We start from the raw sequence: 16560 nt of genomic DNA on the forward strand, positions 1-16560 counted from the left end.
CGTTTGCCATCTGATTTAGGGCCTTGGGTCTCTTTGTCAAATTAACGTATCCGTAAATTGTCAGACAACTTCCAGAAAATTATCTTTTTACATCGACTCTCATCAGAGTTTCCATACATCTATTTTTGCCACCAATTCTCCAACTACATTTGAGCATGAGATAAAAATTAAAGTTTTACATAATCATCCACACATCACACATCGTTTTCACGAAAATGTAGTAAACTGTACAAAGAACTGACTAACTGGGAGCACACTGCCTTACCACTAAGCTACTCTACCAAACTTTCTGGCCACACTTCTCCCCCCCCCCCCCCCCCAGCCCCCATCTATGATGGCTTGCTACGAGTCAGTCTATTGTCCCTTATTAACGGTGTAATGTTTCCCACATTAGTATAATATTAGGCAGTCCTTCATGTCGAGGATGACCTGCATCCACACCAAAAAGGGATGAGTTCACAGGTGTTTCAATGAGGGACATGACATTCTAGGTCCCAAACTACATCCTGAAGGGTGGAAGATGTCTGTGCGTGGATTTTTTTAACGTGGAGTGGCAGTTGCACACCAACCACCAACTGGCTTGACAGAGCAAGATCTTAGGACAGTGGCAAGGGTTAACCAAGACGACTGGTTCCCACATTACAACAGTGACTACACACCAAAAGTATTTCATTGGCTATAAAGTGCTTTGAGACGTCCGGTGGTCGTGAAATGCGCTATATAAATCCAAGTCTTTTTACCTTGCAATTTGGACGGCTAGGTTTAATGGTTATTTTACAGTCATTAAGTCAATTCAAGGGTGCACCAGTGCTGTTTCATTCTCTCCGAAAGACAGAAAATAACATGCTGTGAGACCAGCATGTACTGGCTAAAACAACTTGGTCAGATTTATTTGTAGGTTCAATAATGCACGCAAGCCAAAAGACTCAGCAAGATACACCATACACTTTATATTTAACATAAATATCAGTCCACAAGGGATTCATGTACCCTTTTTAAAATGGCAAATATAATGAACTGGACTTCTGGCTCCTAGTGGACCTTTTAAGGTTACGTGGAGATTGTCAATTCCATTTCACCTTTGCCAGAAGTAAAGCTTGGCCATAAAAGCTGTGATTTACACCGTGGGATTTTTTTCATGTTGGAGCCATTACATCAAGTCAACTAGAGTTTAACAGATCTTGTATTTTGTGAGGTGATGTATTAATATCTGAATATTTCTGTTTTCTGTACATATTTCCTCTTTAATGGAACCTCCTAATAGCTCAGTATTTTGCCTAGTCCTATAAGCATTGAAACAACAAAGAAAACCCTTTGATGTTTTCTGTTGAATTTAGTTAATAGTTCTGATTGCATGTTGCACATATTGGTCGCTGAAAACTTTGGCACAGAATAGGATCTTCCCCCTCAGACTCAACTGACTGAAGTAATTTTTTTAAATTAAGCTTGCCTTAACTATCTGATACTGCATAACAAACAGATCTGCCTATTTGTCACAAGCTCATCATAATAAGTAGCATCACTGAAATCTAGTTTACAGTGTAGTTGAGTTTACTCATGCAAGTCCCTATGGCCACTTCATTGATCATCCACACGTGGTTCAGTGCTGCATTCTGATTCTGTGGCAGCTGACAGTGCAACTTTAGCATGCTGCTAAAGTTAGATGACTAGGTTATAACCCAGTCTGAGGGAATTGTGCTCTCAAATGGTCGATGGTGAAACTTTTCCATGTGCGGTGAACCCTTGGAGGTTCCTGTGCAGATATTTCCCCATCACCTTTGTTTTGGTGGACAATTATTTTTAAATTATTTGGATGCTATGGGAAAAGTTTGGAGAGGAGAGTTTTGGGTTTTTAAAAGAAAGACTTGCATTTACAAAGTGTTTTCCACGACCACCAGATGCCCAAAGCGCTTTACAGCCAAAGAAGTACTTTTTAAAAAAAAAAAGTGCAGTCACTGTTGTAATGTAATTCCCTTGTGGCTCTTTTTCTTAAATCTGTGTCCTCTGGTTGCCAACCCCGCTACCTGTGGAAACATTTTCTCTCTTTATAGGTGCAACATCCCAAATCCGGAACTCCGAAAACCAGAATCGTCCAAATTCCGGACATTTTGCGCATAGCTGAAAGTCGTCCGGAATTATTATCCGAAAACCGGACATTTTTGAGGCAAAACCCAAAACCTGGCACAGATTCGGTTGAGGATCCAGATTTCAGACAAGAAAATCAAGTCTAGAATCTGGAATCCTCGATTGAATCCGTGCCAGGTTTTGTCGGATTTCAGACCTTGCCGCTCAAAACCTCAGATTTGGTCGAGGATTCCGGATTTCAGACTATTGGTTTTCTTGTCTGAAATCTGGAAAAACCCAAAAACCAGAATGGACTCGGTCCCGAGGATTCCGGATTTCGGACGTTGTACCTGTACTCGATCAAAACCCAACAAGCACAGTTTCATTCGTCTTTCCACTTAACTGAAGTCCCTCGTCCCTGTTACTATTCTAGTAAATCTCTTCTGCACCCTCACCAAGTCCTTAACATCCTTCCTAAAGTGTGATGCCCAGAATTGGCCACAATACTGCAGCTGAGACCTAACCAATAAAATGATTTATAAAGGTTTAAGTCAGTCAGCATCAGACCAGAAAAAAATACAGGTTAATGTTTGGTGTGTGCACCAATCTCCAGGACTGACGACTGAAAGGTAACGAGTTATTTTAATACGATTGGAAGAAATGGAGTAAAACGGGGAAAGGGAAGGGAATCACCAAATGCAGGGAATAATAGGCTAAATGATCTGCAAGCAGCTTAATAGCTATAAAAGTTCAGTGGTGGGGAAACCTTTAGAGACAATGATCCGTTGCATAATTAATTGGCATTTGGAAAAGCCGGCATGGACTGATTGGGCCGAATGGCCTGTTTCTGTGCCATATATCCTATGTGGTAATAAATGAGTGAGCTCAGATTTGTTAAAGGTAAATCGTGTTTGGCAAACTTGATTGCGTTCTTTTGATGTAATGGATAGGGTTAATGAGGGTAGAGCGGTTGATTTGTGTATGGACTTTCAAAAGGTGTTTGACAAAGTACCACATAATAGACTTGATAGCAAAATTAAATCCCACTGGATTGAAGGGATGTTAGCAGTGTGGATCCGACATTGGCTAAGAGACAGAAAGCAGGGAGTAGTGGTGTGCGGTTGTTTCTCAGACTGGAGGGAAATATGCAGTGGTGATCCCCAGGGGTCGGTAGTAGGACCACTGCTGTTTTTGATATATATCAAAATAAAATATATATATATATATATCAAAATAATATATAGATATATATATATATATAGAAATCTATATATATCAAAATAATATATATATAGATATATAAATATACATTCTAGACTTTGGTATAATTTCAACGTTTGCAGGTGGCAAACTCAAATGTAGTGAACAATGAGGAGGATAGTAACATACTTCAGGAGGACGTCGATTGGTGAAATGGGCGGACAGGGCAGATGAAATTTAAAGCGGAGAAATATGAAGTGATGCATTTTGTTAGGAAGAATGATGAGAGGCAATATAAACTAAATTATACTTTTTTAAAGGGGGTGCAGGAACAGAGAGACCTGGGGGGTGTATGTACACAAATCTGTGAAGGTGACAGGATGTTGAAAAGGCTATTAAAGCATAAGGGATCCTTGGCCTTATTAAAGAGGCATCGAGTACAAAAGCCAGGAAGTTATGTTAAACCTTTATAAAACACTGATTAGGCCTCACTTGGAATATTGTGTTCAATTCTGGACACTACACTTTAGGAAGGATGACCAACCTTAGAGAGGGTGCAGAAGAGATTTACTGGCATAGTACCAGGGATAAGGCTTTTTATGTGGAGAAGCTGGAGTCATTCTCAGAGCAGAGACGGTTAAGAGGAGACTTAATAGAGATGTTCAAAATCATGAACCGTTTGATAGAGTAAATAAGGGGAAACTGTTTCCAATGACCGAAGGGTTGGTAACTAGAAGAGAAGGATTTAAGGTGATTGGCAAAAGAACCAGAGGAGACATGTGGAAGCAATTTTTTACACAGCAGTTTATGGATGATCTGGAATGCACTGCCTGAAAGGATGGAGGAATCAAATTCAGAAGTAATTTTCAAATAGGAATTGGATAAATACTTGAAAACATTTGCATGTCTTTGGGGAAAGAGCAGGGTAATGGTTAAGATAGCTCTACCAAAGAGCTGGCACGATAGGCCGAGTGGCCGCCTTCTGTGCTGTAGCATTCTATAATCACCAGTGAGGCACTGGAAAGATACATAAAAAGTATTGTGTTCCTAACACACATGAGGCTGCACACAGGGAGGTTAAAGTAACAGTGACCTCAGTCTTTAATAAGACACTCCAGAGTGAGGAACAGGCCTTAGGGGCTGGCTTATATACAGTGCTCCCAAGGGATGCTGGGATCCCTTGGGACTTCAGGGGATGAGCTCCCTGGTGGCGGAACATGGGAGTGCATGCTTTACAGATGCACAACAAAAAGAATCAAAGAATGTGCCAATAGTGGGGGCTGAAAAGACGCATACAAGGTTCATTAAGAATGAGAAAATTGAGAAAAATAAAGTTTTTTTTCAAAAGCTGTAAATGCAGTGCCTCTGAAATTAAGCCAGAAAATGTTACGGTTGGTGCACTAGTTGCAAGTGTGCTCGGAACTCCCACCAGCACTGTGCTCTGACAAAGGGTCTGCATCCTAAATGTCAGCTTATCTTTCCTCCAATACCAACAGACCTGCCCAACATCTCAAGCACAGAAAATGGAAAGCATAGTTAACATCTGAAGTCACATCATTTTTAAGAACAGAGGGCTGCAGATTGCCCAGCAGAAAGAGGAGATCCTATTCCTGAAATTTGCGTTATACTTCAATAGAACAGTGTAGGAGACGAAAGATCGAGATTCACCGAGAGTGGGAGTTAGTGGTGAGGCCAGGGTCACACTGGGTATGATAGCATAGTGCTAATGTTACAGCACAAGTATTCCAGGGGCCTGGACTAACAATTCTGAGAATGAGAGTTCAAATCCCACCATTCAGGTATCAGTAAAAGTGACCATAAAGCTGTTGGATAGTCATAAAAGCCCAACTGGTTCACTAATGTCCTTTTTAAGGAAGGAAACCTGCCATCCTTACCCGGTCTGCCCTGTGATTCCAGTCCCACACCAATATGGTTGTCCCCTAACTGCCCTCTGAACTGGATTCCGTTTGTATCAAACCACTTCAAAAAGGCCTAGCACCATCTTCTCAGGGCAACTAATGATCAGCCTTGCCAGCAATGCCCACATCTCGAACGATTGGGAAAAAAATGCTTGTGGACAGAACAGAGATGAAGCTTGTCGCCAACTCTGTGTTTGGTCTCCTGCAAAGGGAGTATATAAATGAAGGAATGATAGCGGTGTTGGAGGAGATAAATGAACAGGTGTTGCCTGTCCTGTGGTTGCAAGGAAATATGCCAGGAAGGAAGAACAGCTAGAAGTAGGTGATGGGGAAATGTGCTTGGCAGTGGGATTGCATTGTAGGTGGGTGATCTGCTGAATGCAGAGGTTAGTTGGATGAAAGGTGAAGATAAGCAGGTAAAATATGTCACCATGGGAACCTGCACAGATCCCGGCTTTGCTTGACTTACTGTAGGACTCTAAATCCTATTCATGCCCTTCCCCAGACCTCTTACTCCTTTGCCTTGATGTCTGTGTTGGTGCTGTGCCCTGTTCTTGTTCCAATCTGGAGAATTAAGGAGCTGAGACCTGGGAAATAGGGTAGAGATGGTCAAGAGTCTTGCTAACCACTGTGGCATTTCGACTGAGAGATAAGGATGATATTTTGGAAGCTCTAGTGTGAAAAGTGTGATGGAGACAACAAAACTGAGAAAAAGTGCTGGTGTCTGGATGGGAAGAAGCATCATCAACAGGGCTTGTGGGAGTGAATGGGCTTCTAATGGATATCTGTGGAAAACCATCTCCAGAGATTGACATGTAATGGTGAGGGATGGTGGAAATTAGATGCATACTTAATGACATTCTCCAAATTGGAGCCAGAGTAGGAAGCAGTGGCAACACAATAGTCATTTAACAGAGGAATGGTAGGGGCCCTGAGTAGAATTCAATCAGTGTTCCACATATCCTACAATAATACAGACATAGCTGGGACCTGTGAAGGTTCCCATAGTGACGCATTTTACCTGGAGGAAGTGAGTGGGGTTTAAGAACAGGTTCAGCCAGGTGGAGGAGGGTGGCAGTGGACAGGGACTGGTTGGGCTGTTCAGGGTAAACACAAGAGAGTCTGGTAACTATGCCGGTGAAGGATGGAGGTATAGAGGAACTGGACATTCATGGTGAAGAGACAATAGAGATGTAAAAATCTGAAATTATTAAAGCAACAGAGGCAAGCGCAGGACTCGGGGGAATTCCGCCCTTTACGAACTTAAAAACCCTGAGTGGAATTCTTGCCATCTGGAGCTAATGTCTAAGTCCCTTTGAGGCCTTAACTAGACTAAGATAATTGATCCCAGAGGGGATTGATTACCTTGTGTCTTGAGGCAAAATGGTTCCTTTAAAGCTGAATACTGCTATGGTGACTATTTATCCTCGATCTAGAGGTACCTCGAGCAGAGCAGCTGTATGCCTCAACAGAGCTGAATTGCGGGGTGGGAGGGATGCACGGGGGTGCCGCTGGCATGCCTTTGCAGCCTGCCCCAACCCAGAAACTGATCCTGCCTCTGTCATTTAAGCTGGGGTCAGTAGCCAAACATATGGGTGGACAGGGTCCTGCCCTGCCGTGTTTCTGCCACTGGATTGACCCCAATGGAATTTCTGTCCCCTATTGTTTAGATTGGACAGTGAACATTTATACTCTCTGGTCACACTGGTATTCCTAGTCACCTTTTCACATATTGCTGTCCCAATGGATTTCTTGCCATACTTTTTAGTTTCCTGTCCATGGTTTTGTATTGGTAGCTACACTATTGCACGGCAAATTTATTTTTAACTGCATCAGATGTGCCACATACTTTGTTCTGAAACTTGTCCACAACAACGTTTGAGTATCTCAGCAGTGAGTAGTAACCAAGAACAGTCACCTCATGCTTGACAATTGATCTCCAGGAATGGAGAATTGATGAGCCAGCAAAGGCTGATCCAGAGATACAGCCGAGGCGAATCATGGCCTCGGTGATTAGTAGTGCACACCAACGGACACAGTATAGCAGCGGAGGGAACGGCGCAGTACATCCCAGCGTGCAGTCACCGTGGAGTTGCTCAAGGCAAAAAAGATATTGTTTCTCTGCTTGTCTCCAATTCTTTATGTCACCTTTGTTTTCCCACACTGCTATCTTATTTCTTCACATGGCGCTCACACTCTCTCTCACTCTCATCTCTATTGCTGGCTAGCAGTTTTTCTTGTTCACCCCCCCCCCCCCCCCTTTTTTCTGGACATTTGTAATGAGCAAATAAGTCATGGGAGGGAATTGGTGAGCTGACCACCGTTCACTAATGGTCCAGAAACACTGTCAGATACTCCTAGCTATTTAGTTATTGGGCCAGTCATGAGAGATTTAATGGTCATGTGGTCCTGAAGAATCATACAGATCTCTCCCCTTCTCTCTTCCCTTCCCCCCCCCCCCTTTTCTCTGCAAAAACAACAAAGTCTGAACAAATAATTCACCACTTTTCCACTCATTTCAACTTTATAACTGGTCTTGCCTTGTATCCCTGGCTCCTGTATTTGTTCATAATTTAATGTAACTCTACTGTTTAATTTTTCTGGGTTTTTACATTGTACTTTGCAATGCAAATGTTTGACAGTGCCTGCACACTGGGTTGTACTGCTGATCTGCCAGCACATGCACTGTTCTCTCTTCATTTCCTCTGCTGCTATACTATGTTGGTGTGCACTAATAATCACCGAGGCCACAACTCGCCTCCGCTGAATCTCTGGATCAACCTTTGCTAGTTCGTCAATTCTCCATTCCTCCTTGACTCTCTCTCTCTTCCAAGGGACTACCTCTAGTATTGTGGTTGAAACAGCTCCCAGACACCTGTCTCTGACCCCAAACATTAGTTTATCGGTGCTCCAAGCTGTCGTCCCTCTATCTGCATATCAACTTCATCCTACCACAGGACCTCAGACTTAACTTTGGAATCGCTCTTATTGTTTTCTCCCTATTCTACATTTACAACCAGGACACATCCATCCAAATCTTTGCATACCTGTGTAACCTGTGCCGCTCTGGACCCAAGCACAATACTTCTATCTCTTTTCTCTCCTGTTTCCTCCCTCCCTCGCATACTTTGCCCCTACCCCAACTCTTCACTATTCCTCCACCTTCCTACTATCCTGACGTCATCCCAGTCTTGATAACTTCTTCGATAAACCCACAGCTTTCTTCTGTGCCCTGACATCCTTTCTAATGTGTGGTGCCCAGAATTGAATACGATACTCTCGTTGAGGTCTAACCAGTGATTTATAAAGATTTGGCATATCTTCCTTGCTTTTGTACTCTATGCCTCTATTTATAAAACCAAAGATCCACATGCCTTTTTAAGAGCTTTATCAACTTTTCCTGCCATCTTCAAAAACTTGTGTATGTGAACCACCAGGTCTCTCTGTTCCGGCACCCTCTTTAAAACTGTACCCTTTAGTTTATATTGCCTCATCATTTTTCCTTCCAAAATACATCACTTCACTCTATTAAGTTCCATCTGCCATGTGTCTGCCCATTTCACCAGTCTGTCTATGCCCTCTGAAGTCTGTTACTATCCTCCTCGCTCTTATCTACATTTCCAAGCTCACTCCCTCAGAGAACCCATCTTTGACCTGTCTGAAAACCTCCTTTTCTATGAAGTCTTTGAAAGTGTTGTTGCCTCCCAAATACATATTCATCTTTTAGCAATTCTATGTTTGAACCTCTCCAATCCGGTTTCCGTCCCTGCCACAGTACTGAAACGGCCTTAAAATCAAAGTCACAAATAACATCCACCTCTGTAATATCACCCATCTCTGCTCCTGCCTCAGCTCATGTGCTGCTGAAGCCTTCATCAATGCTTTTACCTCCAGACTCGTCTATTCCAATGCTTTCCTGATTGGCCTGCCATCTTCCACCCTCTATAAACTAGAGCTCATCCAAATCTCTGCTGCCCGTATCCTAACTCGCACCAAGTCTGTTCGCCCTGTGTTCACTGACCTACATTGGCTCCCAGTCTAGCAACAGCTCAATTTTAAAATTCTGATTCTTGTGTACAAATCCTTCTATGGCCTCGCCCCTCCCTATCTCTAACACTACAATCCAGGAACTCTGCATTCATCCAACTCTGGCCACTTGTGCATCCCCATTCTCTTGGCCTCACAATTGGTGACCGTGCCTTCAGCTATCTAGGCCCTAAGAACTTGAGTTCTCTCCCGAATCCTCTTCACCTCTCTTCTTATAACCTAGCTCTTTGATCAAGCTTTTGGTCACCTGTCCTAACATCGCCGCCTTTGGTTTGGTGTCAATTTTTACAAAATTGAGCTATGAAGTGCTGTGGAAAGTTTTCCTACATTAAAGGCACTATGACCTATGAGGAGAGACTGGATCAACTGGGACTTTATACACTGGAGTTTAGAAGGATGAGAGGGGATCTCATAGAAACATACAAGATTTTGACAGGACGGGACAGGTTAGATGCGGGAAGAATGTTCCCGATGTTGGGGAAACATAGAAAATAGGTGCAGGAGCCATGAACAATGAGTTCATGGCTCAACATGCAACTTCAGTACCCCATTCCTACTTTCTCGCCATACCCCTTGATCCCCCTAGTAGTAAGGACTATATCTAACTCCTTTTTGAATATATTTAGTGAATTGGCCTCAACAACTTTCTGTGGTAGAGAATTCCACAGGTTCACCACTCTCTGGGTGAAGAAGTTTCTCGTCATCTCGGTCCTAAATGGCTTACCCCTTATCCTTAGACTGTGACCCCTGGTTCTGGACTTCCCCAACATTCATAAGAACATAAGAATTAGGAACAGAAGTAGGCCATCCAGCCCCTCGAGCCTGCTCCGCCACCCAACATGACCATGGCTGATCTGGCCGTGGACTCAGCTCCACTTACCCGCCCGCTCCCCGTAACCCTTAATTCCCTTATTGGTTAAAAATCTATCTATCTGTGATTTGAGTATATTCAATGAGCTAGCCTCAACTGCTTCCTTGGGCAGAGAATTCCACAGATTCACCACCCTCTGGGAGAAGAAATTCCTTCTCAACTTGGTTTTAAATTGGCTACCCCGTATTTTGAACTGTGCCCCCTAGTTCTAGTCTCCCTGACCAGTGGAAACAACCTCTCCCTCTATCCTATCTATCCCCTTCATTATTTTAAATGTTTCTATAAGATCACCCCTCATCCTTCTGAACTCCAACGAGTAAAGACCCAGTCTACTCAATCTATCATCATAAGATAAACCCCCTCATCTCCGGAATCAGCCTAGTGCATCGTCTCTGTACCCCTTCCAAAGCTAGTATATCCTTCCTTAAGTAAGGTGACCAAAACTGCACGCAGTACTCCAGGTGCGGCCTCACCAATACCCTGTACAGTTGCAGCAGGATCTCCCTGCTTTTGTACTCCATCCCTCTCGCAATGAAGGCCAACATTCCATTCGCCTTCCTGATTACCTGCTGCACCTGCAAACTAACTTTTTGGGAGGTGTGTGGGGGACCTGACCCATCCACCTCCATGGCACGAACCTGGTATTGCAGTACTTCCAGGAACGGTGCAGTGGCTCTAGGCCTTTTGGCTAAGAGCATTGGCGCAGAGTGATCCTTGAATGGGCCCAAGGTGACCTCTGGCGTTTGTGATTTGACAAAGAATTGGAACGATTGGCTACGAATTTCAAAAAAAAATAAATAAAATCTTCATGCACAAGGACCCTCAGGTCCCTCTGCACCTCAGCATTTTGTAATTTCTCCCCATTCAAATAATATTCCCTTTTACTGTTTTATTTTCAAGGTGGATGACCTCACATTTTCCGACATTGTATTCCATCTGCCAAACCTTCGCCCATTCGCTTAACCTATCTAAATCTCTTTGAACAGTTGTGGTCCCAGCACTGATCCCTGTGGCACACCACTAACCACCGATTTCCAACCCGAAAAGGACCCATTTATCCTGACTCTCTGCTTTCTGTTAGCCAGCCAATTCTCTCTCCATGTTTAATACATTTCCTCTGACTCCGTGTACCTCTATCTTCTGCAGTAACCTTTTATGTGGCACCTTATCGAATGCCTTTTGGAAATCTAAATACACCACATCCATCGGTACACCTCTATCCACCATGCTCGTTATATCCTCAAAGAATTCCAGTAAATTAGTTGCACATGATTTCCCCTTCATAAATCCATGTTGCGTCTGCTTGATTGCACTATTCCTATCTAGATGTCCCGCTATTTCTTCCTTAATGATGGCTTCAAGCATTTTCCCCACTACAGATGTTAAACTAACCGGCCTATAGTTACCTGCCTTTTGTCTGCCCCCTTTTTTAAACAGAGGTGTTACATTAGCTGCTTTCCAATCCGCTGGCACCTCCCCAGAGTCCAGAGAATTTTGGTAGATTATAACGAATGCATCTGCTATAACTTCAGCCATCTCTTTTAATATCCTGGGATGCATTTCATCAGGACCAGGGGACTTGTCTACCTTGAGTCCCATTAGCCTGTCCAGCACTACCCCTCTAGTGATAGTGATTGTCTCAAGGTCCTCCCTTCCCACATTCCCGTGACCAGCAATTTTTGGCATGGTTTTTGTGTCTTCCACTGTGAAGACCGAAGCAAAATAATTGTTTACGGTCTCGGCCATTTCCACATTTACCATTATTAAATCCCCTTTCTCATCTTCTAAGGGACCAACATTTACTTTAGTCACTCTTTTCCGTTTTATATATCGGTAAAAGCTTTTACTATCTGTTATGTTTTGCGCAAGTTTATTTTCGTAATCTATCTACCCTTTCTTTATTGCTTTCTTACTCATTCTTGCTGTCGTTTAAAATTTTCCCAATCTTCTAGTTTCCCACTAATCTTGGCCACCTTATACGCATTGGTTTTTAATTTGATACTTTCCTTTATTTCCTTGGTTATCCACGGCTGGTTATCCCTTCTGTTACCTTTTTCACTGGAATATATTTTTGTTGAGCACTATGAAAGAGCTCCTTAAAAGTCCTCCACTGTTCCTCAATTGTGCCACCGTTTAGTCTGTGTTCCCAGTCTACTTCTGGGAAGTCCAGAACCAGGGGACACAGTATTAGGATACAGGGTAGGCCATTTAGGACTGAGATGAGGAGAAACTTCTTCACTCGGAGAGTTGTTAACCTGTGGAATTCCCTGTCGCAGAGAGTTGTTGATGCCAGTTCATTGGATATATTCAAGAGGGAGTTAGATATGGCCCTTATGGCTAAAGGGATCAAGGGTATGGAGAGAAAGCGGGAAAGCGGTACTGAGGTGAATGATCAGCCATGATCTTGTTGAATGGTGGTGCAGGCTCGAAGGGCCGAATGACCTACTCCACCATTTTTCTATGTTGATGCGAAGGGTTGTTTTGCTCCTGTTACACTGATTGCTACTATAAAGCGTAGCAGCACCACCTATTGATAAAACTGTGCAACTATGTCAGCAGCAAATCTGTTGTATCAAAAACAGAAGAGCTGAAAAGACTCAGCAAATCAAGCTTTTTTTTATTGAAGGCAAGAACAGGACGCAGCATTGACAGAGTCATCTATGTAGTGGAAGAAGAGACCAGGGAGCGGACATGAGTACTGCTGGAATCTGTTGTCATTTTGAGCAATGGAAATTTGCAGCACAGAAAGAGGCCAAGTCTCAAGCAGCTATCCATTTAACCTCGGTTATGCTTCAAAAAATGTCTTTGTCAAATAGTTATGAACTTTTCCTTTAAAAAGGCGTTTGCTGATTCTAGCTCCATGACTTTTTTCTGCCCGGGGATTCCATATCCTAAGCCCACTAGTCGCTTTTCAGCGCAGGTATTGTTATCATTGAATTTTGTTTTATTTTTAACATTGGCACGGCAGTATTTATTGCCCATCCCTAGTAAGGAACTCCAGGATGTTAACCCAGTAATTACGAAAGATTGATGATCTATGTTCAGGTTCAGCTGGTGTATGATTAGGAGGAAAACTTGAAGGTGATCATCATCCCTTCATCTTGTGCCATTGTCCTCCCGAGATGGTAGAAGTCACGGGGCTGCGAGGTTCTTTGAGGTAAATTTGGCAAGTAGCTGTACATCCTGCAGCCAAAGTGCACTCATGGTATGATGGGTGGATATATTTGGGGCACAGATCAAGCAGACTGCTCTGTCCTGGCCGGTGTCGAGCTTCCTGTGTTGTGATCGCACCCATCCAGGCAAATGGTGAGTATTCCATTACACTATTGACTGGAGCTGTGTTGATGGAGAGACTTTGAAGGGTCAGGAAGTGAGTCAGTCACCACGGAGTACCTAACTAATGATGAGGCTGATCCACTGCAGCTTCTGCTCAACAATGATGCCCCAGAATGTTGATGGTGGGGGGCCTGGTGCTGGTGCTGTTGAGGTCATTGGGTGTTTTTCTTGTTTGAGATGGCCATTGCCTGGCACTTGTGGCACAAATGACTTGCCACTTGGATGTTGTCCAGGTCCTGCTGTAGGCGGTTTCATTATTTCAGAAATTGTGAATGGAGCTGAACACAGTAAAATTGTCCACAAACAGCCCCAGTCCTAATTTTATGACTGGGGGAGAGTCATTGATGAAGCAGCTGAAGATGGTTGGGCCAAGGACACTGCCCTGAGGAATTCGGGCAATAACGTCCTGGGGCTGCAACGATTGGCTTCCTGCAACGATTGGCTTCCAACAACTGTGACCATTTCCTGTACCACTCCAGCAACTGGAGGATTTTCCCCTTGACTCCCATTTTTGCCACGGGCCCTTGCTGCTGCAATCATGATATCAAGGGCAGCTGCTCTCACTTGGGCATTTTTTTCTCCCTAAATTGGCCTGGGCTTTTATCTGGTTTTTGCCTCTCCCAGGAGATCACATGGCTCTGGTTGGGGTGGAGTGTAGATGTTTTCAATACAAGGGGTGTCGCAGTTATATGAGGCGGACTGGTTGGGCTGGGTGTTCTTTGCCTTTCCGTCATTGTTTGTAGGTTTATATCTAACCTTTAAGGCTGCTGATCAAGGGCCGTGCGGCTTTTTGTCGGCCGGCGCGGACACGATGATCAGCCATGATCTTATTGAATGGCGGTGCAGGCCCGAATGGCCTGCTCCTGCACCTAATTTCTATGTTTCTAAATGGCCTCCTTCTGCCCTGTAAATTTCTATGTTTCTATTTAGCTCTTGCATCCATATTTGGGTCAAGGGTGCCAAAATTCAGAGCCAACTGCTGTTCTGTCTTTATAAAACAACACACCCTCTAACTCGGCGATTCTTTCCCAGATTGTGGACTGCTGTAACATGCTATAACAAGCGTATTTTCTCCATTGGTAATGCTGCAACAATCCCCTCCGCTCAGGCAGATTCCTGACTCTTCTCGCAAACTCAAGTCTGCAATTTAAATGTTTCACTCCCTGAACCAAAGAAGTTGTACCTCTGTTGTATAAATTTATTTTTGTAAGTCCTCATGTGCCCTGAAATCCTACTGCCATAGAGAAATAACCTTGAGTTCTGTAGCTGAGAAGTGTCTGTTTCTGCATCAAGTACCTCATGAGCCCTTTGCCCCCCCCCCCCCCGATGTTTAGAGGAAATAGATAAGCAGACTTTTTAAAAACACTCTCTGCCTCAAAAATACTTTTATTCTCCCTGTTCTGCATCTTTCTGCAAAGTTTATTTTGCCCTGCTTGAATTTGGTGTTGCTGCATGCTCGGTGTCATCTTAAATGGAGAAGTAAATTAATAATTGCATCTGCAGCCATGGATCCTCAATGTTTACCTGATTTTAAAAAAAACAATTTATCTCCTCCAATGATTCATCACTCCCTGTTCTACCCCCTACTCTTCTCCCTCTCTCTCCGCCCCCCCCCACAAAGCTACCTAACTACAGACCCGCTGTAGAGGATTGTACATCCTGCATTGGGAGTGTTCCCCAATCTGGGGAGCAGGGAGGGGCTCGCAGTTTTCCTTTCAGTAGAATTGTCGTACTGACTGGGATATTCCTCGGATGCTCCGGCTTCGCTGCCGTTACTTCAGTGGAAGTCCCGTTTCCACACATTACTGAAGTTTCTGCCACATTTCCAGCGAAGCGGGAGCAGCTCCCAGGGATTCCCCAACCCATGAGTTCAAATGATATGATTGGACTTCACCTTAAACCCCATAAGTATAAAGGAGCAAAATTAAAACTGACGAACTGACCAAACTGCTGAAGTATTCTGGGTTATCAAAGATATCGACACTAACATTAATTATGCAAAAATACTGGTTCATGGAGCGGGGCGCACATGGGACATTAATCTCTGAGGGGGGACTCGTAAAATGTTTGGGAACCTGTGCCCAAACTTATGAGCAACTTTAGAAAGTATAAAGAATTGAGCAGTTATTTGCAACGTACAGAGAGCATCCCCAACAACTGAAAGCACGAGTCACCATGTCACAAGCTTCTTAACTGACTTGGCTATAAACTCAGTCAGTGTTTACTTAATATCAATGAATTTGTGGCACACACTTCCACTCGCGCAGCAGAGCAACGCATTGTATTTTGCTTGGTATAATGTTCCTGTTCTAATAAAACTAAACTTGAGCAGTACCACAGGTAATTCTTCAGTACAGTCCCCGCCACTTGTGTGTCCCATATTTCTGGCTGGCAACTGTCTGTACTGGGCAGTTCATAATAACCATTTTCCATCGCATAGAAAGGTACCGCTTACAGCATATGATACGGATCAGCTATTTCAGACAATACACAGCTCTATGACTGCATTAAAGTGCAAATACCTTTTTTTTTACCTAATATTTAATTGCTCTGATCGTTAAATTTAGACAGTGAAAGGAATAAATTAACTGTGAAGCCTGGTTTCCTCCTCATTTGAAATGTACTAATTTTACGGTGGGGGGGGCCCTCGGACCTCGAGGTTGGGGGGGCGGCTGGTGATCGTGGGGTGAGGGGTCGGGGACGCAGGACGAGAGGCCATGTTGGTTGCTGCCTACGAACTGTGAGACGGTCAGTTTCCTGAACTGGAACTGCTGCTGCCTGCCTTTGTAAACATCTTTCAAAAATTAACACAAGTTTCAAGTACTATTTAATAAGATGGTGAGGCAATATGTACAGACAGTTACTCCTGAATAATAGTTGCTTGCATTGGGGTGAGGGACACAACACTTGTAGTGTGTCTGGGCCATGATGGTTTACCTGTCCAGCGTTTTTAGCGGATGAATCGCATTAGCCTCGTGCCCACCATGAGCAGTGCAGACTGCAGTGTGTTTAGTTCACATTTCCTGTCCATCACACTCCTCTATTGTATTTGAAGCTGAGTGCCTGAATATCTGCACTCTTAATTAACCTCTATGAATTCACCTGATAACCAATTCGACTTTA

At 43.6% G+C, this 16560-nt stretch overlaps 1 protein-coding gene and 1 long non-coding RNA gene across 9 annotated transcripts in view; one reads left to right on the top strand and one right to left on the bottom strand.

The window, feature by feature from the left end:
- crsp7 (cofactor required for Sp1 transcriptional activation, subunit 7) overlaps nt 1–16560 on the top strand; it is a 154963-nt gene that overhangs the window by 134678 nt on the left and 3725 nt on the right. The window lies entirely within an intron of this gene.
- Nucleotides 1–16560, bottom strand: part of LOC139228745 (uncharacterized) — a 107210-nt gene that overhangs the window by 59148 nt on the left and 31502 nt on the right. The gene's annotated exons all lie outside the window — the stretch shown is intronic.

Source organism: Pristiophorus japonicus, chromosome 18 (assembly GCF_044704955.1).
Source record: "Pristiophorus japonicus isolate sPriJap1 chromosome 18, sPriJap1.hap1, whole genome shotgun sequence".
NCBI classification, from domain to species: Eukaryota; Metazoa; Chordata; class Chondrichthyes; family Pristiophoridae; genus Pristiophorus; species Pristiophorus japonicus.